Consider the following 26,046-nt stretch of genomic DNA (forward strand, 5'->3'; position numbering starts at 1 on the left):
TTATTTGTTTTAGCATTATGTCAGTCTCTTCAACAAACTGATTAAATTTCATCTTAAACTACAAATGTTTTGTTTCCCTTATTATTCTAAGAACATAATCAAAGTAAGGACACAGAAGAGACAAGCAACCTAAGAGAATGAAATACAACCATGGCAAACAAAACAAATGTGTACAATTAAAAAAAAATAAAAATAAGGAACATTTGCAGCAGATTTGGACCCATAGCCAACTCTCCATATGCATGCATACACACATGTATGTGTATATATATACATATATATACACACACACATAAACACACGCACAAAGTATACATATATATAGTGGTATATGTGGAGCTATCCTTTTCTATTATCTGAAACAATCTGAATGCAGGAAGCAACCTGGTTTATATCACATATCCCACTTCTCAAATATAACCCATACAACTGTTTTCTGGCTATGCTCTGCTACCATTCATCAAAAAAAAAAAAAAAAGGGGGAAAAAAAAAAGCTCACCTGTCTTTTACTGTTGCTATATGCTATTTTGCTACATGCTAGAGGTTTCTCTGTCTTTCCCTTTCTCTTACCATTGTGATCATTCTTTTACTTATTTCCCGCCCCCAGTTCTTCTCTTCCACACAGGTTCTTAGGCACTGTTAAGGAATAAAGCAATTTTCCCAGCCATTTACATTTAATTTTTCATTGCTTCCAGTCAATTACCAGTAATATATTTTCCTACTCTCTATCTTTAAAAACTGCAAGAGGTCTCCCTCTCTTTCTTCCTCTTGCCCTTCCTCTTTTACAGGCTTAAATGCAAATTCCCTTCCTTTTTATTTGCATTTGCCAGCTGTTACTGTTTGCCTTTTTTAGGCTTTTGCCTAGGTCAGGCCTGACACTTCTAACTGACAGTAGTAAACAAAATCAGTAAATATTTCTCATGCCTTCAGCAATAATGCTTCCACCTATTTATATCACAGAAACTCTGTAACACAGTGGCTAAGCTACAACCAAACTGAGCATGATCAAAGTCACTGGGCTAATTAATCAAGTCCATCTGCATATGCATGGCCACCAATGCTTCAGCATTGAAAATATATATAAATAATAATAATAATAATAAACCCCCAAACATCCAAGAAACTGTTACAGCACTGCATGCTGGCATGTAAGCCATTCATAGCAGCCACACGGGAAGTAGAGATAACTCTTTCTTCACTAGCTTGGATGAGGATTTTTTTACTGACCAGACTTGTTCTCTGGATGTATATGAAATAGAAAGCTCAGAGCTGATCATCTCTGTAAGCAGGGAAATCCAAATAACATCAGAGTTTTACTGATTTCATTAAGCTCTGGTACAAGATTATTTGTATTTGTAGCAATCTATTAGAATCATAGAATCATTTTCGTTGGAAAAGACCCTTAAGATCAAGTTCAACCATTAACCTAACACTGTTAATTTATTCTTACAGCTTACTTTTTTCTGCATTATACACAAATTATACAAAAATAAAACCAACCAAACCATGTTCTTTTCTTGGTGTACTTGTAAGACATAAGCCTGGCAACTGTTAGGTAATTTCATTCCTTGCCTTCCAGTAAATTATAGTCTCCTCCTGCTGCTGAGTTGCCTGGTCCCTGCAGAGTGGATGATGATTCTCTGTTTGCTATTATAATGTACAATGTAGGGAAGCATTGACAAAAATCTTAGGAAATGTAATTTCTTTTTCAACAAAGTTTATGGCGTTTGTTAGTGTGGCTGAAAACAGACGGAAATGGGATTTTGTGAGTGTTGAAAATACTGAGGTAGGAAATCTCTGAGATGCCAATAACAAAAATTCCAATTTACAGCAAACACACATGAGGACATAGGCTTGTATTCTGGACCACTTCAAAAATGCAATTATTACACTCTGTTGGAAGAACCATTCATTCACTGGCCAATAACTTCACTCTTTCCTTACAACAGCCACAAGGCAGTATCACACACATGTTCACACAAGCAGCCCTGGTAACATAATGCAGCAGCAAGATCGGGTCATTCCCCATGATATTGCCATTAGTCAGCAGAAGAAGAGAAGTAAAAGCTTTAGCCTTAAGTGTTTCTCTTCATTACAAGGAAGATGGACCTTTCCCAAAACATGAAAAACAGCTTTCCCATGTATATGTTGTTTCCTACTAATGGTGAACTTAGTGAAAAATACATACATAATATTATCTAAACACATATTTTTAAAAATACACCCAATGTGAGACAAAGGATACGATGGTTTTAAAGTATCTCCGAAAGGAATGTCTGGAAGAATTTCTGTTGGCACACTGCTGTAAATACTGGTAGTTCAATTACTATGTTAAAATTTGCATGTGCACACAGAACAATTCACTTAGATGAGGTTAAGTTTACTGTAAATACATTTAAGTATTTAGAAGAGAACTGTACTGGAAGGTTTTCTTATCTTTATTTCCCCAAACTACCCCTGACATCTTAGGTCAAAACAGTAGCTAAAATATACTGTGGGCTGATATATTTGTTTTCTCCATGTGACACATCAGAGTAGCTGAAATGGTGGACTAAATAAAGCTGAACATCTAAGCCACATCATGATTAAAGTGAAGTGGTTAAAGCAGCCGATGGAGTATGAGAGGTTATTTTTAACATAGATTAGAATCATAGAATAGTTTGGGTTGGAAGGGACCTTTAAAGGTCATCTAGTCCAACTCCCCCTGCAATGAGCAGGTACATCTTCAACTCGATCAGGTTGCTCAAAGCCCCGTCCAACCTGGCCTTGAACACTTCCAGGGATGGGGAATCTACCACCTCTGGGCAACCTCTGCCAGTGTTTCACCACCCTCATTGTAAAAAATGTCTTCTTTCCATCTAGTCTGCATCTATCCTCTTTTAGCTTAAAACCATTACTCCCTGTCCTATTGCTACAGGCCCTGCTAAAAAGTCTGTCCCCATCTTTCTTGAAAGCGGCCTTTGAGTATTGAAAGGCCGCAGTAAGGTTTCCCTGGAGCCTTCTCTTCTCCAGGCTAAATAACCCAAACTCTCTCTGTTTTTCCTCATAGGAGAGGTGTTCCAGCCCTCGGATCATCTTGGTGTCCCCCCTCTGAACTCGCTCCAACAGGTCCGTGTCTCTCCCGTGCTGAGGACCCCAGAGCTGGACGCAGGACTGCAGGTGGGTCTCACCCGATCGGAGCAGAGGGGCACAATCCCCTCCCTCGACCTGCTGCCCACGTGGCTTGGGATGCAGCCCAGGACAGCAGGGTTGGCTTTCTGGACTGCGAGCCACATTGCCGGGTCATGTCCAGCTTTTCATCCACCAGTACCCCCAAGACCCTCTCGGCAGGGCTGCTCTCAATCCCTTCATCCCCAGCCTGTATTGATACCGGGGGTTGCCTCGACGCATGTGCAGGACCTTGCACTTGGCCTTGTTGAACCCCATGAGGTTCACATGGGCCCACTTCTCCAGCTCGTCCAGGTCCCTCTGGATGGCAGCCTGTCCCTGAGGCTTGTCAACCACACTGCTCAGCTTGGTGTCCCTCAGCTTGGTTTTCTTCAGGCAAATAAATGTGATAGCCATTGTTAATCACTTTATACGGTATACAAATGTCTTCCTTTTCCATGTACTGTATACATTTTACTAACCTTTCATCAAAGCATCATGGTCTAGTATAAGTGTGTTATTTTGGCAGACGTTCTAGGTTTCTGTCTGGTTTGAATTGCCTCCCCCCTAGTTTATAATTGGAGGTTTGTTTTTTTTCCCTTTGTTGGGTATTTTCTTGTGAAGTTTTCATCATATCTACAAGGTCACTATGGCAGATGACCTAATTTGCATCTTCTCCCAACTAAATATTTTATTATAATCCTTTCTAATCACAGCAGAAGTCAAAGAAAGGAAACTGAAAAATGAGTAGATTGAAACTGCAGTCCCTTGAACTAAACTCTCAACATCTTCAATGGAAAGAAGAATTACTCTGTCATTTCTACACCTGCTTTCATCTGCTCTCTGGGGTTCCTCCTGCTGTGAACACCCTAAAGGCTATTTCTCCTCTGAGTACGTAGATCTCTTTTTAAGCTGCCATCTTAAACACTTAACATTCTGTGTGCTTGAGTGCACTTATCATTTGCTTTTTGCTGCAGCTATGAATAACATTAAGAGAATGTCAGTGTCTAGATGCTTTATCCACACATACGCAATGGGCTCAGCAGGTTTTACAAAACATTTATCAACATAACATTTGGAGTTTTCACTCTGCTTTCCTTTAGAAAAGCAAGTGCTGCTACAAATGGTTTTCTCTAGACAAAGTGGTATTCAATTATTCAAATTACTTTAGGCTATAATAGTTGTACTAAGCATTGTTCATTTTATTAAATTAATTTTGAATGCCGTTAAGATCTTAAATAGAGATATTTTAATTCACTGTCTAGACAAAGTTTTGTGAGTAAATATAACAAAGTAAATAAGCAGATATGGCTAATTTATTAAAACCAAGCAAAAATATACATAGCTTGCTAAACTGATAAAGTTTTATTTGAAGCTAAGTAATTCTGTTGTAGTCCAGACTACACACTGTATAATGTAATCAGATGTTAATGATTAACATATTAACAACAAAAAAAAAAAAAAGAAAGAAAAAAAAAAAAGAGGAGCCTTGCTATTGTTTCTGTTAGTTTCCAAACCATAAAATGTAAAAATGCAGAACATGTTGCTTGCTATGGAGGAACTGAACACAGAATCATTTGCAAGAGCCTTTTAGAACAAGTGGGTTTTTTGCAGGGGAGAGGATGATGGAATCAGTTCACAAAGTATATATGCTGCAAGCAGGAGAAGAAAATTAAGTCAGAAATCCTTCATTCCATATCCTGCCTAAAATGGAATTGCTATGTACCTGAAATCACGTCCCTCCTACCCCTTGAAATACCATACACTATTCTGCAAAATTCGAACGGTAAGCATGTTTTTCAATACTGAAGTTCAAATAAGGTTATGGAAAGCCCTGTCTTAAAACAAATAATGCATTCCCTAAGTTACTTTAACTTATCTAGATACAAGATTTTACTATCTTTACTCAGATGGTGGTACCTTATGCCTAGGGACCTGCCTTCTGAATTCAACCAATTTCTGCCGAGTGTCTGTAACAGACCCAAAAAACATAACAGTTTTAATCAAATGTTCTGCCCAGTGGAATGTTTGCAGACGTTTCTGTAATCCAAAATAAAACCAGTCTGTGGTTTGAATGGGGCTTTCAAAAAATGCCTCCCACAGATTACCTTCATTTAGACAATAAAGTAATCTCCTCCTGGCAGGAACCAAGCTTTTTTGGAGTCTCAGTATCACTACTTGGCTGTTTTGCAAAGAATACTAGACCTGAAGAAGCAATGAGATTTCCGTTTTCCCAAAAGATTACATTCTCACCAGCATAAATAATACTGAATGCATAAGAAAATAGCTGACACTACCTTCTCTTCCCAAAGGAATAAATGGACATCATATTTTCAGGTTTTTTTCCTCCAGACTTCAAACCATCAAACAAAGGTTTGCAGCATTCAACATCTAATCTTTTGAATAACAAATATCTTTAAATTTATATTTAAATATGTATTTTAAAACTGAAAAAGCCCAAGCTGAAAAAGTTCTCAAATACAGAAGAGCTGAATAGCAAAAATCAAGTTGTAAGGTATTATTTCTTTCTATTACACTGATGTTAATAGTAAAAAATCTTTTAATAATGCTTTCAATAATGCTGTTATTCAAATAGTATAGCTTTGACCTCAGTAATAATTTGATAATAAGTTTCAGTTAATCATCCTAGCTGTGATTTTCATGTAGTTTAAAGTATAGGGACACTAGTTCTACTTATAGTTTAAAAAAAAAAATAATTCTGTACTCATTCAAACACTGTAGTCAGTTTTCATCATTTTTCTTTTCTTCAAGGTTTTTAAGACCACCTATTGATTATTTCACTTGATCAGGACTGCTAGGTAGATTTAATATCTATATTTTTTTCAAATTATAAATTCATGTGTAGCTGATAAGAAAAATGTGATTCAAGATCAAGTATCTAGAACAGATTACCCTGGAATTGTTTGCTGATTTTATCAACACACACAACAGTGTTGTGAAATAAATGAGAATGATAAGTCTCTCCCATAAGAAGCAACAGAGGAACAGACTCTAATGAAGCAAACCAATGGTGACATTCTGCAAATGTGTCCATGTGAGCAAGTTCCTTTGCAGCAATCTAACAATACATAGAAGCATTAGAGCATATGATTATAAAACAGTTTTTCAACAACAACAACAACAAAAATTATCTGGGGAACCAATGAATCTCACTTTCATTTATTAACTCTATGACAATTTGGACACAAAAAACTATGTTAATTTTATGTAATGATTCATCTTCTGTTAGATGATAATACATTTATTCTTGTTGGTCTTATTTAAAATTCCCACTTAACAATTTTAAAAAGAAATTTTAAAAATCCTTGTTAATCCCATATGCAATAAAACAAACAAAAAAATTTGTTTTATCTTTATGGAAGACTTTTTATGCAGATAAGAAAAATGTTACTATTTCTCAAAGTTAGACTTCTTTAGAAGATGACTAATAGTAGCATATCCTTTCAATCATTGGCACAAAAGTTGCAGATACATGAAATTTTAGCCTGGGAACTCTGCCCTCAGTAAACAGATTTAATGCATGGACATGGTCTTCTGTATGCTTACACTCATAGCCATCTGCTATGTGGGCGCTGTTCCCATTCACAAGTTGATTGGAAATTTTCCTTAGAGTATTCACAGCAAGCAACAGGAACAATAAGCCAAGGATTTCCCCTTCTACCAGAAGCCCCTTTTTTTGCTGTTTATAAATCGCTGACACAAATACTTCAGTTAGCACACTGAGAAAGTATGTTTCAGAAAGCAGTATCTGAAAAGTAGAAAAACGTGTAATGAGAAATAAAAGTCCTGCTGCTGGTAAGTTTTGTTGTAGTGGCACTGTAGGGAATAACAATAACCACTTTTGGTGAGAAGAGATATAAATAAGAACATATCAATATGATAGGGCACTCTCTGCAAGTAAAATCCTATGGTAGCAAATAGCATTAGAAAATACACTTTATTCTAGAGATAAGGGATATTCTCCAGAGAAAACATCTGAGTATCAGTGTTTCCATAAATGAATTTGCTATTCTAAGTTCCTTCATATCTGTGTAATCAACCTGAGATCAGCAAACAGATTCCCAAACATTTTAGAAATGCAGGGTCTCAAAATAAACTCAGTAAACTAAAACTGAGGAAACCAAAATAAGCAGGAATCTGCTTGTGAACTTTTTCATTACACTGTCCACAAACTAATAGGTCTGAATTCACCACTGAAGTTACATGGAGGGAAATTATAGTTTCAGTGAGTATATGGTAAAAAATGAAGTTTGCAGAGTAAGCAATGTACCTTTCTTCCTTATATATAAAATTCCTATTTTCATCAATGTGGACTGTTTAATTCTGTAAGACTATGATGTTGACAAAAGTCCTGAACTACTTCCACTGCTTCTGTCTTAGCATCTTCCAGACAAAAACAGGTAATAAACTGAATTAGCATAACTGTGATTAACTTATGAGGGGGAAAAAAGTGAGTCTTCTCTTTTTGGAAAGAATACAAAGATAGGTTAAACTACCTCTTGATAATGAACATGTATACAATTGAGAGAAAACTAAATTATAAGGGCATAATGCTGGCTAGGAAAAAACATGAATAAACACGTTAAAATGGTTTGGGTGAATCTGCTTTCCAACCATTATCTGCTGACACAATGTTGTCATTACCTAAAAATTCATACTGCCATTCAATACAGTTCCTACTTCATTGCATTTTATATTCAAAAGCCAAGCAACTCAATTCTCAGAGCACTGAGGAAGAGAGCATTACTACTGTTAAAACTGTGACAGCTTATATAAATCACTTTCTGCTTCTGGGAGTCAAAAGAGGGGCTCGTCAGTGCTAGAGCACGTCGGTATTTACCAAATGACTCTACTCCACACAGCACTTTATAAAGTGAGCTACAACCATACAAAAGGCTATCATTCTGATTTAGTACAGCTTTGTTCTGGTTTGCTTTGGAATAACTGTCCAAACAAGAGTAAGATAGTACAGATCCCAGTCTTTAAAATTCATGTTTGCGTTTTGGCTAGTAGCAAAAATGGCAGCATGTAGAAGTGTTTCATACAGAGCAGGGATGTGCAAGCAGAGTGGGCTGCTTGCCTTACACAGCTTGCAGAGGAAAACTAAAAGGGCTAAAATAATATATGATAAATAATTTCAAAGAGCCAAGTACTCACATTTGTGACTATCTCCTGTCCTACTGCTCAGGGTCAACATATTACCATAGAGTATCTCTTAAAGCACACTACTAAGAACAGGGAAAAAAAGCAATTCTAACATGCATTTGGGAGAAACTAACCATAGAGGGCTAAGGAAAATATACCATGTTTGAAATTTCATCACAGCCTTAAAGCTGTATGTTGCCTTCAAAGGGCAATCTCTACAGAGAAAAAGACTCTGGACTCTGAAGAAAAGCAGATATCCAGTGAGATGTCCAAGAGGACTCTGGTTAGGAAATCTTCACACACAAGGACTTGTACATGCAACCTGGATTGAGTCTTTATTTTAGCAAATCCCATCCTGTTTAAAAATATTTTGCATGAGGTAGACCTCTGTAACTAAAAAGCACATCAACATAATTAAATAATCCTGGTACTTCTGTCCATTTGTTCTCTGTCCCATAACTGAAACCTCACTTTCTGAGAACCAGAGCACTGGCTCAGTTCCATTCTTCTCAGCTGACTCCTCCTGATGTCCCAAGAGACCCAGGCGTGGATCAGCAGTCACACCTTGTGCAGGGAGGGAAAATTGTGGCCCCTCTTTGCCTGAAATTCTGTTAAATTCTGCCTGGAACACAAAGACTCATAGGGCCAGAGAGAGCATGAAAGAGTGAAGACGTAATGAAAAATATACTGACTTATACTCTGGCGTAATAAACTGAATTTCATCTTTCTGTGAATTTTTCAAAAAAACTTGTTTCCCAGGTTATTGGGGCAAAGCAAGAGAAAAGGGACAGACATTCCTGAGAAGCTTAAAAAAACTACAGTAACAGATTTTGTATGTTATTCACCTACTTCGCTGATCTATTTTACTAACAGTTGTAATTCCTCTGATTGTTGAAATTTGCACAGTCCTTGTGTGGACTTCTGGGGCACGCAAAAAGGCCAGAGTTATTTTAACTAGATTTCAGACATGCTTACCTGAGATTTGTACAGACGCACCGAAAAACCCCGAAACACTACACACCACAAAAAGTGAAGAAAAACCCCTCATATTCTTAATCTGTTGAACATGTGTTGTAACAGGAGCATTCAATTTTTAATCTACCCCCCCCGCCCCCCCCAAAAAAAACCAAAAAACCACCCAAAAATCCAGAATTCTGCCTGCTGCCCTCTTACTGAAAAGACACTATAGTTATCACCCTTTAATAAGCACACAGATTCCTGCTAATCCATTTCTAACAATTGTTTAAAAATATAGAGGATTCTTCACAGTCCTATACAGATATTTTTATTATTTTTTTTTACAGTAAAACCAGAAGGAATATTTTAAATAATCAAAGGCAAACTTCTTCTGAAATACATCATTCTTCCACTCCCAACACACATTACAAATCAATATTCATTCTGTGTGTTTTTCCCAGCACATCGTCTGCACAATGTTCAAACAGATTTTAATGAATTCTGCATTCTATACTTATTCACTATGGCTTTCTTTGTATTTCCAGAAAGGGCCACAAGAAAGAAAATTACAGCAGACAAAAATATAAGGTGTGTTAGGATGAGATAAGTTACTTTCAGAAAAGTAATTTCAATTATTACTAACAGTCTGTGCCAATGTTGCTCAGTAGGCTTCAAAGAGTACTTGTAAGAGCAAAGACAACATTTTTCCCACTGTCAGCAACTGTAGTTGTGCAGGAATTAGCTGATATGAACCACCATAGAGATGAAAATAGCATTTATACTGGGAGTGCAAAAGAAAATGAGATGCTCTGTTACCTAAATTAGTTGAATTAAATTTTCATTGGTCTCGCTGAATATTAATCACACACACAGTTTGTCTTCATATTGCAACCAAAATCTTCTCCAGTTCTCATAGCATGTCTACCTCAAATCCCTTTCCTTTTGCATCTGTTTAGAATTGTATAACCTGAATCAAGATGTTTAAGTCTAAACACGAGTCATTCAAAAGGAAAAAGGAATGATATGCCAGACAGTAAATGTATACTGTAGTATTTATTATTGTAATTTACTGTTCAAACACTCCTTTCACATTAGATTTCTACAGGAAAAGTTAAGCTTCAAGCATGAAAGCATCTTCCTAAATACAAAGCTTTTATTTTTTCTGCTTAATTAAAGAAACAAACAACACTAAACAAACAAGCCAACCATTAATCTAAACAGCTCGTCCTTAGCAGTCAAATCTAAAGTTTGCAATACCTGAATAGCACACCTTATGACTGGGAAATTTGATGGTGTTTAATTTTATTTTTTTTTTAGTTATTTACAAATAGTGAAATATAATTTCATTGTGTAATTTTTTATCTCTATAGGTTTATAAATGATAGAAATTAGCATCTTTTTCAGTCCTTTTATAAATGGTTATGGGGCAAAATCCAAAATTGTACTTAATTATTTCTCAGTATGATTCTTAGGGAAGTGGCAGAACTTAATAGACCGCAAGTATTAAGAGATGCTATCTACCACTTTTGCAGAAGAGAGCATTGGGTCCAAATGCTGATCAGAAACTGTGTTCTGTTGAGACTACTTACTTTTTAACAGACTGAAGAAGAGGTTAACTGGGTGTATTTCTTCAGAGTTGAAATACATTTCTACTAGCTACTTTTCATAAGCTCATGTGCTGAATACATTTTGTAAAATCAACTGATCAGGTTTGGACTGTGCCTGGATCTTGCAGTGAATCATCAGAAAGAAACAAAACAGGAAGTCTCCTCTCCCTGCATCACTTTAAAGCTAACTGGTTTTCCAATCTGGGTAGGAATTAATTGTCTTCTATCACAGTTACATGTATACTTGCGCTTTCCTAACCTTTAATCACAAATCAGTCAATTAAGTCTTAGCACACCATGTTTCTGTGAAGCTACTACATTTTTAAAGATACATATTCATTTCTAGACATATGCCTCTTCACCTCATTTGTTTTCACATACAAGGTGCCAGTTCCTAATCTAGCGCTCTATCGCACTCCTGTGACAAATTTAATTGAAAACCCCTGTTACAAGTGCTTCTACCTATTCACAATTCACCCATGCATTTTTTAAAATTCATCTTGCATTTTAGACTGTTTACATTTCTTCAGGATACAGCAGAGCAGCTGGCTTGCACCCCAGTTCATGTCAATACATCTTAGAGAATCTTAAACTGTCCTGAATCAAAAGATGATCATTCCCTGCCACAGAGAAGTCTTCCTATACCATAAAGCCAATATAGCTGTGTCTGCACCAACTCATCCTTCCTGGTCAGTGGAGGTCCTTCAAACAAAGGTGATATCACATTTCTTACAACCATAACAACTCTTCTGATATTATTAGAAACCAACACCATAGAAACGTGTCTGAATTTCTTCCATGGCCCAGTTTGCCTTCAAACTAAAATGACTGAATGCTGGTCAACAGCTACTTTTCCTTTAAGCTCAGGAGCTTCAAGTCCTGCTGTAGTACAGCCGGTGGTTTATTCTCTCATACTATAGTACAACATGCTACTTTTTGTCAGTATAATTTTTTTCTTATATGAAGAATGCTTTTACTAAAACAGCAAATATTTGTGAGAGATGGATTTTTATTTTTTTCTTTCCTAAAAGCACATATGACAGGTATTTACTGAGCATGTACAACGCACTCTCAGCTCACTGGACAGTATCAGGTCTGTAGAATCCAGTCCTAAAACTAATAATGTCAATAGAATTTTAACTCCGGCTGAGAAGGAGGTAGTTTTGTTCCCTTTGTAACTAGTAATCCAAGGTCCTGAAAACAAATTTTCTTCTTTTCTTCTAAGTAAAAGAAAAAGGAAATATGAACCAAGGATAAAATAGTAGCATCAATGAGATACTGAAAAACCCTTGTTAAGAGTGTTCAGGGAATGATACTACATAAAACTACAAATGAAAATGAAACTGCTAAGAAAATATGAAAACTTACACTGATTACTTATCATTTGCTTCATTACTTTATGAATCTACTACTTGCTTAAACATACTTTCAGAATGCATAGCATGCCATAATAGAAGTGATCAAGGTCTGATTTGCTCAGTAACAAAGTATGTGAAAGAAAGTCAGCTAAATCTTATCGCAGCAAAGCATGTCTCCTGCTGACATAAAAGGGAGCTGCACAGCTAAAGCTCTTCAAAGGCTTTGAAGAGGTACACCATTGTAATAGTCGTCAAAAAGATCATGAATTTGTGAGTGTGTCATCTGATGAGTCCTTTATAAATGAACGCCTTTATTCCGCCTCTCCATGTTATACTTTCACCTACTCGGTGATATCATGCACAGTGTCACACCACTCAAGCAGCAATGTCTTTACCTGTGGCTCACTGATATTCATCACCCTCTTGCTTTTTTAGGACACCAGATAAAAACCTGGCTTTGTTCCCTACAAGAGCTTTTTCGCTTTTATGTTAATAAGATAAAAGAAAATACAGAAGCACACCAAAATTATTCAACTGTTCAAAGTGTTGAAAAAGATCGATGACATTCAGTGACATTGAAAAAACACCTGTAGCATTCCCATGCTTAAAATATTCCTCTCCTTTAACTCAGTCATACATACCTGACACAATGCGCACTGCAGTTACTTAGATGTAGTACCAACAAAAAAAAAAATTCATATGATTTATGTTAACTTTCTCAGGCTATGAGCAGATGTATGACTGGATACATTCCCTTCTTGTATATGTTTGAAGGCAGGGCACAGGTAATCATTTCCCCTAACCTTTTGAATGACACAGATGTGCACACTCAGGTTGTAATTTCTGCACTTGTAAATTTCATTAACTTCTTATGAAACTCAAAAAAGTATTTTAACTTATAAGTCTATACATTTAGACTGCATTTAAAGGCTCAGAGGGATTTAAAATCCCAAACATCCCAAATTAGCAAATTTCTACAGCTACTCTCACCCTGGGTTAGATATAGAGGGATTTAAAATCCCAAACATCCCAAATTAGCAAATTTCTACAGCTACTCTCACCCTGGGTTAGATAGCTTATCTGATAAAAAGCTTCATTTTTCTTTCTTTGATTTCTAATACTTGATTCCTGTTTTATCTTTCACTTGAATTTAAGCCTAATTTTGCTTTCCAACTTCAGGTTAGATATTGCCTTCTTCTATGAAAGCTCACTGAATTAAACATTTGAATTTCACCATCCTTCCCACCAACTCAATCAGTTGAATCAAGACCTATTTTTGTTAGGTTTAAATTAATAAAACAGCATTGAAAATGAAGACATAATTCTCACTCTGTTACTTTATAAGTTAAACAGTAATGAATGACATGATCAAGCTGAGCTATCGAATTCTAAAATAAACAATCTAAAAATATTGCAACTCAGACTGAGGTAATTGTCAAATAACTAGTTATTTTTAAATTTTTTTTGCTAAAAATTAAAGCAACATTTACATATTTGGGGGGGGAAAACCCCCCACTATGTTTTGATGAGAAGTAACCTAGACCTTGCATCAATTCTCTCATGTCCACCGGCAACATTTTTTAAAGGTTCAGTCTGCTTTCCGAGCAGAATCCATTGAATTGAAGTGTTACAGCTAGCTTCCCCTCATTTTGAAGTTTTACAATTTGGGCTTTTTTCCTATGATTTCTATACTTCAAATCTTAAACTTCTTGCTTTCACATCAGCCCAGTTTTCTCCTTGGGGTTTAGAAACAAAGCAGAAGAATATGAATGAAAAAAATTATAATGCCAGACAATGGTATAGCAAGACCACAAGAGCATTTGCTTTAAATGAGTGGCTTACAATTTTCTAAAAGGAATTAAAAAAAATTAGAGACAATATTGGTACGAGGAACAAAGTATGTAAAATAGTAAGAAAAATGAGACAATCTGAAAATCAAACAGGTGGGTATTGATAGAACCTAGCTGTTCAGGTACCACTTAACTTGATTTACCAACTCTAGTAATTGATTGCTAGATACCATTCTTGACCACCTCTATTAGGCTAATGGAGCCATATATTTGTTACAGATGACCCACTGAATTCTTATTGCTACTTACACTTTGCAGTCTGGGACTAATACAGGTCACTGAACAGCACTCTGATAGATGCTGAACAGGAGTACTAAGAAAATGCTCCTTTTTTTGCTAAAGCACTTATAAATGCTAACTTATATGTGTTATAGTCTTTAAAGGAGCACTAGACATTAGAGAAAAATGCTTTTAGAGAAAAGAAAGGGAAAATAATGGTGAAATATTTTTTAAAAAATATTATTTACCTAAGACAACCCAAATGCTTCATTGGAGGTGAATGAAAACCATGAAAATATGAGAAGCTACTTACTAGTTGATGACTAACCAGAAGCTTAGAAATATGTTTCTGTCAAATAGTCTTGCAAGTCTCCACTGAAGATATCAGAAGCATGACAATTCAGCAGCTTTCACTGAAATAGAACGACAAAATTTTGAATATGATCAGATAATAATGTTTTCCTTTGCATGATATTTAAGAAAACAGACAACATCATAGGCATTGGACTGCCCGTTGCAGCAGGACAAGATGATGTTAAGATGTTTATTCTGGCAAATCTATAAAGTCAGTACTACAGTATTGTATGAATTTTTATTTTTAAGCAACTGTTCAAAATTGGAACTCTAATTGAAATGATTAAATGTACAGCAATGGTATTTTCAAGGCTTGTAACTAGCTTGTTGGTAATTCATGATTGCATATCTCATACTGAATTTAGGAAAATGAGCTAATTTGAAAACCTTTTGATTTTAGAACAACAGTTAATTACTGCCATAGACAAATAAGGACGTATTGATTCTGAGAGAAACTGTTCAGAACACATGAAAAATACTCAAACAACAAAGATAATCTAATCCTGATCTTGCACAAATTTAGAACTAAATCTGTTTTAGAGAATACTTTTCTTCATTTATATACGTTAATTATTTACCAGGCATTCCCAATTATGCACTATATTGATATAATCTCATGAAAAATTTTGACTTTTCATAGCTATCATCACCTAACTAATCTCACAGTTAATCATCCTAATAAATGTGAATAAGTCAAGCAATAAAAAGTTAAATAAAGATACACTAGATCACTAAGAAATATTTTTTTGCATTATTCCTCCAAGCACCCTACCAGAAAAATCCAATGACATGTATGCAGATTCTTAATTAATGTGAAACCAGAAACAGAATTTAGGTATACCATGCAAAAACTGCAAATAAACTTACCTATTTATTTATTTTAATTTTTTTTTACTTGCTCAGCGTTAGTATCTATAGATCTATGACACTGGAAGAGTATGTCATATATGGAAGACTAATGAGTTAAAAAAAGCATGTGAGATAGAGCATCACTCAGTGTACTGTAAATTCCATCAGTAAAATATAGTTGTATTTGAATGTCATTTACAGAGAAGCTTTGTTAGCTTTCTTAAAACGCACTGTTTGCATTAAAGTACTCGTGAATCTTTCATGCTAAGAAACATGAAAACCACAAGCAAGCCTAGCCCTCTGTTCCACACTCAGGTGTTTTTTTTTCCCCACAACAAGATATCATCTCCTAAGTCAAGACACCTCCTTGTTTTGACAGCAAAGTCCTCAAACATACCTCAAAGCCCTTGAACAAGTGTTTGGGTTAAGGTATTAGCAGGAGTTGCAGAAATGTCTCCACAAATACATCATTTTTACTGCTCCCCGTTTGCCTCCTTGTAATGTAAGTAGTAAGTATCAGAGATCTCTAGTCACCCCAGAGGAACTACAAACAGTAACAGCTAGATTTTACCAAAAACAACAACGACAAACCAGCACTACCCATGTTGTACAGCGTGAGCTAATTACAGATGAAGTGTCAGCTGCCCTAGAACTGGACTGCTGATTCCTGGTTAGCACCTGGGATGTGTTTTCAATGACCTGACTTTTTGCGTGTCAGCCTGTAACTCTTCCATACAACAGAAACAGAAGCAGTTCTGTTGAGTTTACCCTTTAAAAATATTGTAAGATTCACAGCCCTATCCGTTCTGTTTTCACATGCTCTTCTTCAGAATCAGGAAATTTCTTCATTGTTAAATTCTCTGGTTTCACCTTTGCTAACTTTTTCTGGGTCACTTCCACTGATCTCACCCTTACCAATTCTCCTGCAGTCACAGAGCAAGAGGATAGATTTGCTTTCAATATCCCACTGGGATAATTGGTGTCTGGCTAGTCTTAGACAAACTGTTATTGATAGCTTTATGAATTATACTTCCAGACTAGAATTAAGGTTCTGGTCATACACTGAGATATGTAGAAGTCATTATTATTATTATTGCCATATGAATCCTCAGCTGCTGTTGTCATTGTTAGTTCATTCTGTCACCTTTTCTGCATCTGGTTTCAGAGCGTGTTTCCTCTAAGCTACAGGATTCGCATGCACTGGAACACAAACCAATACATTAAGCCATTGTATATTTTTATTATTTATTTCTGTCGGTGTATTTTCTTAAGATCCCAAATTTGCCCAGGAGTTTTTCCTACTCCTATACACTGTTTCGTGGAAATCCAAGATCCAACTTTTCTTCTTGATGTGATGTGTAGTTAATTACCTGATATTAGACTGGTTGTGATCTCTAAGAGCCCATATTTTTCTGGGCTTGCAAGTGCTCAGCTCAATGGCATAAAAAATAAGCCCAACATGAATAATAAATTCTGACACATCTCATAATAGAGAAAAGCTATCAGTACATGAGAAATTACAGAGTTTGGGTTGAAAGGGCAAATGGACATTAGTGGTCAGCCACCATCTTCTTTTAGACAGACATTCAGAGCCAGAAAATGTTGTGGGTGAGATTGGCTAAATATAAGTATCTAGTGACATCCAAATGGGACAGTCAGATATAAAACTGGATTCTGTAGTAGACCTTCTGAAGCAGTCTTCTGGCCACAGACAAATATCACAGGACATCTAACATGGCATTAAGGCTGCTAAATCCCACTCAGGTATGCTGTAATGTTTTCAAACTAGATTTGTGTACAGGCAGCTAAAACATGTAAACCTTTCATTAGCGTGCTTCAGTTGAGATCAGTCCCAAGTATGCTAAGAATAGTGAAGTGAAATCACTAGAAAAGAACCTGTCCTCTTCAGGGGATGGCTCTAGAAGGTGGAGAATCACTAGACTGTCTAGAGGGAATTCAGAAATGGTAGTGAAATGCTTCAACAGAAGAACTTTCTGAAAAAAATACCAACCAAGGTATATCAGCATAGCAAGCTTGCTTTCCCAGATTGACCTCCCCTTGATCACTCAACTGAAAAATATGCTCAGCCCTACAGCCAGCTCTGCACTCTGCCTGTTCAACCTCCCACCCTGGTGAAGAACGCAGGTCTCCAACTTTCAGGTGAGCTGCACTTGCCCTTTTGAGAGTATGGCACACAACAAGATTATCTTAGATAGATCAGAGTTCAATAAAACATACAAAACAACTGATGGCCTGAAAGGATGTATGAAATCATAGCCTTTGTAACTACTCCTTCTTCATTTGCTTTGAAGTAATACATATTTGAAGATATTTTTGCTCCTAGAGTTCTTAATCTTAAAGGGAGTAGATAACTCTGGAGAAGACAGCTTAATTACAGAGAACTTGCATTCCAGGATTGTTTAACATTATTCATGAAGTAACTGAGATTAATAGTACAGGACACACATTACTTTTTTTTTTTTCGTTCTGCAAAAAACCTACCAGACTTCCAAAGAAAAAAATACCTCAAATCTTACCTCTGAAAAGCAAAGCAACTCTCGTCATCTTGCAAACTTACTCATCAAGCAATGCAACGTGATATATTAAAAAAATGCTAGGAAGCCAAGGTCAGAAGCAAATGATAATATTTGTGGTAGCAAATTCCAATTACACATTTCTGACCATAAACTCTATTTACCTTTAGTGAGTTGCACCTCTAAGCACATGGCCCTGTACTGCAGTGCTGCCATTGCTATTAACAGGCCGTAACCTCTCCATAGAGTCTGTGCAGTCTCCAATCCTAAAAGTTTTCAAGACCCAAGTCTTGAAGGAACAAAGGCCTCAGCCATCCGCTGTCAACCAAGTGCTTTGAGAAACAGGTTGGACTACACGACCTTCGAATTCCATTGATATTAATACAAACAAAATGTACACATAGACCAGACTATATATTGTCTCTTCTTTGTCCTTATTTCATTATTAGGGATAATGATAAAACCATAAATATATTCCTTTTTCTTGTTTTCTGAAACATAATGGCTGAATTCTTGATGCCATGAAACTGGATGGGAAATCTCCCAGTGACTTCCATGTGGAGAGTTTTTATCCTGTATGTATTGGACAAAGTCTAGTGGTTACCAAGCAGAAGTGGAAGTCAGGACTCCTGAGTTTTGATCACATGCATTCATGTGACTGCCTCTGTGATTTTGAGCAAATGCTCCCATATGCACTAAAGCGTGTAAGCACATGCCTACACTGAAGCACGTGGGTGCCTACCATAGGAGGGGCTGCTAGCATGCTCAGCATTAGCTATGTGGTGAGCTTAGTTTCAGCAGCAGATGATTCAGAAGTTTAATGTTTAAATATAGGTTCATATTAGGGGATTTGACTAGAAAGCAGAGATGTCACCTTGTGAGTAATATCACGAAATATTTCAAATGCTTCTGGTGTCAATTCTGTATCACATGTGAAACTACAAAAAAGCAAGGACAAAAAAAAGTTATTGACAGCTACATCTACTAATGCTTTACTAGGGCTTTTGTTTCTACCATCTCAAAAGTGAGTCATCTATTAAATCAACATTAGAACTCAAATCTCATTTGGAGGTCTTTCTTTCATAGCTGAGATCTGAACAGGCCAGAATATAAGCTGCTCTATCTGCGGGGCATACGAAGGAATTCTCAGTACCTTTCTAGCATTAACACTTTGTACAAAGCACCTCCTGCCATCTTTCAAACCTTCAGTGTCAAAGGTCTACTAAACCAAAAACTTTCTGTAACGGATTTCTGCATTCATTACCTTTTAAGTCTCCTTCAAGATAATTCTTTTATGTGGGCAATACTGTCTGCTTAACATCTTAAATAGTGCAGAAATGGTGTGGTGGAGAGCATTAGGCAGCTCAACAATCACAACAGGACAAAGCAGGCATGCTCAGGAAGCTTGCTGGAATATCTGATTGATTTTTTGTTGTTTTTTTTTTAAAAGACTTACAAGAACAGAGAAAGATTACTGAGGGAGAGGAAAAGTGGCCCTAAAACCAGAGAAAATGGCAAAAGTTGGAGGAGAAGCTGCCTACATCTCCAATATGTGCATTCTCCTTCAGTGGATACCTGATGAAAATTATTTAGAAATGGAATTGAGGCTGATTAAGCCTACATACCAGATATGATTACATCAATATTATCATGAGAGTATTTCAGATAGGGAGCTCAGAACTGAGGAGAAGAGAGGAAAGAATTCTCCCAAAAAGGTGGGGGAAAAAAAGAATCCAACGCAGGACAAGAATACTGTAAAAGAACAGCCCATATCATCATTTACACACACTCAGAAGGGAAATATCCTCAGATTCATGGTAGCTCCAGAAAAAGCAAGTCCTGTTTAAAAAGTAGCAATGGGACAATCAACACAGTGAATCCAGACAGCAGAAGGGCATGTGCTCTATGAGGAATGTGTGAAAATAATTTAAAAAAATAAAAAAAAGGTCTAGGACTCCTACAAATTGTAAGTGTACTAAGCAGGAAAAGATTAATAAAAGAGTGCCTTAAACTGGAATATGAGCACAGTGAAATGGTACAACCAACAACAGTATATAAATATTTTGTAACACTGTGATAGCATAACCACAAAATGTACAAGCATTTTGCATAAGTTACTAATGTGACCAACAGAGGGAAATCAGAGATCAGCAGGTGAGCCACACAAGTGACAGAATTTGCAAGATAAAGAACTAAGAAGCAGCTAAGCACAAGAGTGCAAATAGGCAAGACATCCTGCCAAACACTTAACGGGGAATGACTGGCAAAACCAAAACCAAGCTAAGCAGCACAAGGAGCAGCTGAGATCTCCTTTGGAGGGGGACACAACAAATAGCATAAAAAAGTCAGGCGTAAAGAGGAAAAAAGGAGAAGACAGATGAGAAGCTGGCTCGAGTTGAGATTTCTCAAAAACCTCTCAGGCCTGCTCACCTCCACTAACACCACCAAGCACTGTAGCCATTACCTCTGTGCTATTCTATACTCACAGTTGATTTATGTTATGACTGCTAAAGATTATTTTGTGCGTGCACAAATGATTAATACTACATAAGAACTAACCATTGGCACAGAGCGTCATCATTGAATGAATTTGGTAGTTTTGTTCTAAAAATTTTAAACTGACTGTGTTCTAAACACTCAGCACAGCAATGCCCATTTACCTAAATGATATATATATACACATATACATGTACATATATTCAGTTAAAACAAATAATACAATCAGTTCTAAGAAAATGGATTCTTAAAGGAGCAGACAAAATTCTCCCACTTTTCCTAGTAAAACACAGAAAAAAGATCAATACACTTACCTAAAGAAGCAGCTAAAATAAATAAAAGGTGAACTTTGGTGGAATTCTAGTACTTTCTAGAAAAATGAGGCACACAAGATAATAAACAAAGAAGTGAAATATCATCTAGGGAAGAATATCTAAAATTCATCAACCAACAGAAAGCACTCACCAAAAGAGGACTTTTCCAGACACGAATTCCACCAGAGACTGAGACAGGTATGAGTACTAAGAACATTAAATCAACAAATAAGGATAAAAATTTTGCCAGAGTCTGAAATGATCTGAATATCTAGTTTTAATCACTAGAAGAAGAAAGGCAGTTCAACAAGCTTAATGGGAAAAGTCATGGATCTAGAAGTGGATTAATTGCCAGCAGTAAGGAAGAAAGTACTAATACTGAAAGAAGGATTTAGGTCACTGGTACACTTAGGGAAAGTGTTGAAGCGAATCTCTCTTAAGAAAAAAAAAATTGCCGGGAGAAATAACTAAAGGGTTGTTTATACCAGCAGCTTAGGCAATATAATGTAGGGGCTTGAAATACTAGTGCAGGACACACAAAAGGGGGAAAAAAAAAGAAGATGGGAAAAAAAAAAGGCAAGAGGAACAATAAAAACCCATCGTGAAATGGTAATGTTACTACAGCATTGTTACTCAATGATAAACACCTTAAGGAAAGGAAGAACAAAGGTAAATAATGATTATAAAAATAAGAACATGTCATATAGATATATGGATTATAAAAATAAGAACAGGTCATATGGACAGAAGAGTCCAAGTGAGTCAAAATAACTTCAGAAGAAAGAAGAGGGGAGGAAGGAAGACAAAAAAACCCCCAAACCTAAAACATTTCACTGGCAACTGCATTGTTGAAATCCTCCCTGGCAAAGTTTCGCGTTGGCCCCACGAGCGCTCTCCCCACCGGTCCGTCCTGCACGGCGCAGGAGGTGGCGCAGCCCCACGCGGACGCAGCCGCCTGGGCTGGGCTGGCACAGCTGCCCAGTGCAGACTGGCCAAAGCAAGCAGGGCCCCAGCACGCGGCCCAGTGCTAAGTAGCTCACTAGGATAGCTTTAGACTCAGCTGTAGGCTTTTCATGGTTACACTAAAAATCACCACGCATATCTGAAATGGTTCTAGTAAGCGAATATTAACCTTTCCCAGGAAAAGTCATTGCCTGAAGGACATCACTGCACAAACGGTAACAATTAGGATGAAACCCCTTCGTCTCCAAAAACAACAGCAAACAGTATTTTCACCTGGAAGTCACTGAATCGATAGGAAATTATTTTATAAATGGTTTTCATGAGGATACTAAGGAAGATCTGATTATGAAAAATAATTTCACAGCTGTCTTGAGAGTTGGAAGAGCCTAACATTGCCAGGGACATAGACCCAATCTCCAAGTCAAACATCCTTACATCTCAAGCAACAACTATGTATTTGTGGAGAAAGACACTAGATGAAACAAAGCTTAACTGCATAATTAATCTGAAAAAAATGCATTTCTGGCATCATAGGTCTAATGTAAGCATTATCAAAAGCAGAGATAAATTTTGCAAGTCAGATAAAAACAAATGTTCTTCATCCACAAAGATTCAGAGAAAAAACTTGAGGCTCATCAATAATGACAGCAGAGTAGAAATTAAAAGCCATCTATGTGTTCCCAAAACTAGATTGCACCTTGTCTGTTTGAATCCAGTTAATGAAGCAGACAACAGGGCAACATGAGTAACAGGAATTAGCAGGAATTATCATTTTCAAGATGAAGAGAGTACTAAAATTATCAAGGCTGTCCTACTTCCATTCAAGAATTCTGAAATAAGTAGTATACTAATACATCAAAAGTAGATTGTGCTATTTTATCCTGATAGCTTTCTTTGATAAGGCAATTAATTTTTTGAGTGGAACAAATACAGTTGGTCTCACCTATCTAGATTTTGGGATTCATGTGATACAATATGACATTAGAAATTGTTATTTAGATGAGAGAATATGTGAATTGGTGCAAGAATTTTAAAATCAGTAAGGAACTAATAAAAAGAGAATAATGGGTTGGTGGTGAAAATTAAGATTAGAGAAAAATTCCTACTAGAGCACCTCAAGGACTTCTACTGGGATTTGTATTTTTCATTAACCTTGCCTCAAAATGTAGGACTGTCTTAATGGAAATTGCAAATGATATATTCAGGAGTTACTGTCGGAGGACTGGAATATCATACCTGGAGAACTATCCAACCTCGAAAAAGGTATTAGACTGCTGCATACTACAGGCTTTCTAGTTTCTTTCATTGTTTTACCTTCAGCTTGACAATCTTGCATGAGAACAAACAAAAAAAACCCCCAACAACTGGCTTACAACCCGTCTACAAATCCTATCATCTCCATTTTTGCCATATACCCCCAAGAGATTACTCACATTTCATATATCTATATACCAGAACCCATGCTGTTCTTTCTCCAGCAATGAAATGTCTCCATGACACTTACTTAATCCACAGTACTACACAGACTACACAGGTACCAAACAGGTAACATGACAGGTACATTTTCTTGGGGAGATCTGTCAACAGCATTTTTTACTTCATTTGGCATGCCCTTACAACATAAAATTAACTTGGAAAAAAAAAACTTCAAGAGGGATGCTATACAACCATGACGTCACTGTTTTATTAAATATGTTTTGTTGTTGCAGGATTAAGTTACCTGGGCCAACCAAACATTTGGTCACTCTTATTTCAACATGGCATTAAAATGTTTCTGGTAAAAATGCCAGTTATGAGTAACAGGAAAGCAAGCTCATGATTAATTTCATTACCAGATTATTTAGCTGCATGGTGCAGAAAACTGTACTTAATTTTATATCTAAAAATCAATATTCATCTCAAAAAGGAACAGCAATGAACACCTGCAGCTCTTGCTCAAGGACAAAGGAGGCAAATGCTGAATGCGGTGAATATCTGCCTATCGAACTTACCTCTTTTAAAATGTTGCAGACTCAAATTTGTATCAGAAAAAGAGTATCAGTATATCTTATTAGCAAAGACGTTTCCTGAGCAAGTACAGAAGTGCCTTCTTAAAAACCTAACATAATTTGTTCTGTTTACAGTTCTTGGTCATAGTCACTAGAACTGTAATACAAAGACTTTCAGTAGCCAACAAATGTGCATCATCTAAGTTACAAAATATATTCTCTTTATATATGTTTTACATCACCTGAATCTCTTTCCATGTACATACGAAACTTTCAGGTTTTAGAAATTACCAAGAATTGTATCCTAAAAAATACAGATCTGGCCTCCTTATTAATGCCCCCCACACACACCAAAACAAACAACAAAACAAACCAAACAAAAAGCCCCCACACCTCACAGTTTCTGAGCAATCCAGTAATTTTATTTCTTTTGCCTTTAAATGAAACCTAGAAAAATTTTCCATATTAAAAGCTCTTGATGGCAAAAGAAAGGAATCTCAGGAATCTGAGATTAAACACAGGGGGATTAATAGCTGAAAACATGATGAGGGTCGGTATTATCCAAAATCAAAAGCACTGTTCTCCAAGAATATTTTTCATTGTATAGCTAAATTAAGGTTCAATAGAGTGACTAAATAGTAGCATATGAGAGAGTAAGTGCTCCTCATGCTGTTAGTCTATAGAGACAGAGCATTAATACTGATTCCTACGTGTGATACCAGCTTATATAGCCAGGGGACTGATTTTGTCTTTCTCCTTCTCTCTGTTTCTCCTTCTCTCTTGGTGTTGTGAACACTGTATATTTCTATGCAAAAAGAATGAAAATTGAGTTGATATAGTTACCAGAAAATACTGCTTTTGAAATGTACTGTGTGGTTACGTCTACACCAGTGAACTAAACAGGACCGGTGCACAGGGCTGGGCAATGCTACACAGCTGCCCACACTGGTTGATTCCTGACACCCCTTCTCAGCATATTTTTAATTCATGCTCAGTAGGTCCCACCTTGATGCTGACTGTGCACAGTTGTGCGAGAGCTCAGCCACAGCTGTTTCCAATAGGCAGGTGGAGAAACTACCGCCTTGTCCTCAGAGGGTTGTAGAGTTGTACAGACACACGCTGTGCCACACTGCTTGCTCAGAGAATGAAGAAAACGAACCTTGACTTTTTCCTCCGCTAATGAAGCACCACCTTCTCGGGAAGCTCATGGCTGAGTTTAGCCCTGCCCTGGCTTTAACCAGCACAGCCAAGGAAGCTGACCGGAGAATCAGAACAGACCAACAATCCCCAACCAGCAGACCAGCCTTCTACAATCAATAAAATAAGTTCAAGCAGTTCTTTCCTAGTGTGATTAAAAAATAGACAAACAACCAACCCTCCTAGTTTATTCCCATACACCTACAAGCTGTTTTCATTCACAGCTGATGTGAGTATGATAGGAACACATAGTTAGCAAAATACTCCCATGGTTTTTGAGAGGCACTGAGGCTTTATCTTAATACACAAAACGGACAAAGGCCCACGGAACAGCCTTGTTCATATCCATAAAGCTGAACTGTCCCCCTCTCACACAAAGTTAGAGGGACCTTGTTCAGACGGGCAGCTGGGAATGGTCTCTGGCCCATCTTATCCTTCGGCCATTCCCAGGCACTGTCTTGGCACAACTGTGTCAGAAATATGCTAATTATTAAAACACTATGAAAACTGCATGCTACTGATTAAGCCCAGTCCCTATTTTGGTAAAAACCATAGACATATTTATTTTGAGGTACTAAACCCACCTGTCTTCTGGCAGTGTTTCAATTAACTTTCTGATTTTGCTACCTGCCATCTTTATCCTTCATTAAAAATCATTTCCAATATGACTGGAAGACTGAAAAAAAGTCTGTTTATTATTTATAGTCTGTTTATTATTTGTGAAGATCAGTGATCACGGTGAACTTTCTTGTAGCATCTAAAGCCTGTTTTCTTCCATGAGAATATAATCATAAAAATAGACTAACTCAGGTTGGAGGAACTTACTAAAAATAACACAACATTTCAGTTTACTGTAAACAAGCAAGTAACAGTCACTGAAAGGGAGAGCTGAAAGAAACAACATTGTGGTCAGAATACACAGGCACCTACAAAAGGTAATTACTCATGAATTCAAAGACTGTATTTTCTAGGAATGTCAGAGTCCAATAAGTTTCCATAAATGCTTCCTGATGCAAAGAAACAACACACTGCACTCATTTTGCAAGG

General features: G+C 36.8%; 1 protein-coding gene across 3 annotated transcripts in view; it reads right to left on the minus strand.

Annotated features, from left to right (window-relative positions):
* Nucleotides 1-26,046, minus strand: part of CDH18 (cadherin 18) — a 506,683-nt gene that overhangs the window by 373,291 nt on the left and 107,346 nt on the right. For all 3 annotated transcript variants that reach the window (XM_069808908.1, XM_069808906.1, XM_069808901.1), the window contains exon 2: nucleotides 14,618-14,717. The gene's annotated coding sequence lies outside the window, so the exon portion shown is untranslated. The remainder of the gene's footprint in view (nucleotides 1-14,617; nucleotides 14,718-26,046) is intronic.

Source organism: Haliaeetus albicilla, chromosome 21, assembly GCF_947461875.1.
Source record: "Haliaeetus albicilla chromosome 21, bHalAlb1.1, whole genome shotgun sequence".
NCBI classification, from domain to species: Eukaryota; Metazoa; Chordata; class Aves; order Accipitriformes; family Accipitridae; genus Haliaeetus; species Haliaeetus albicilla.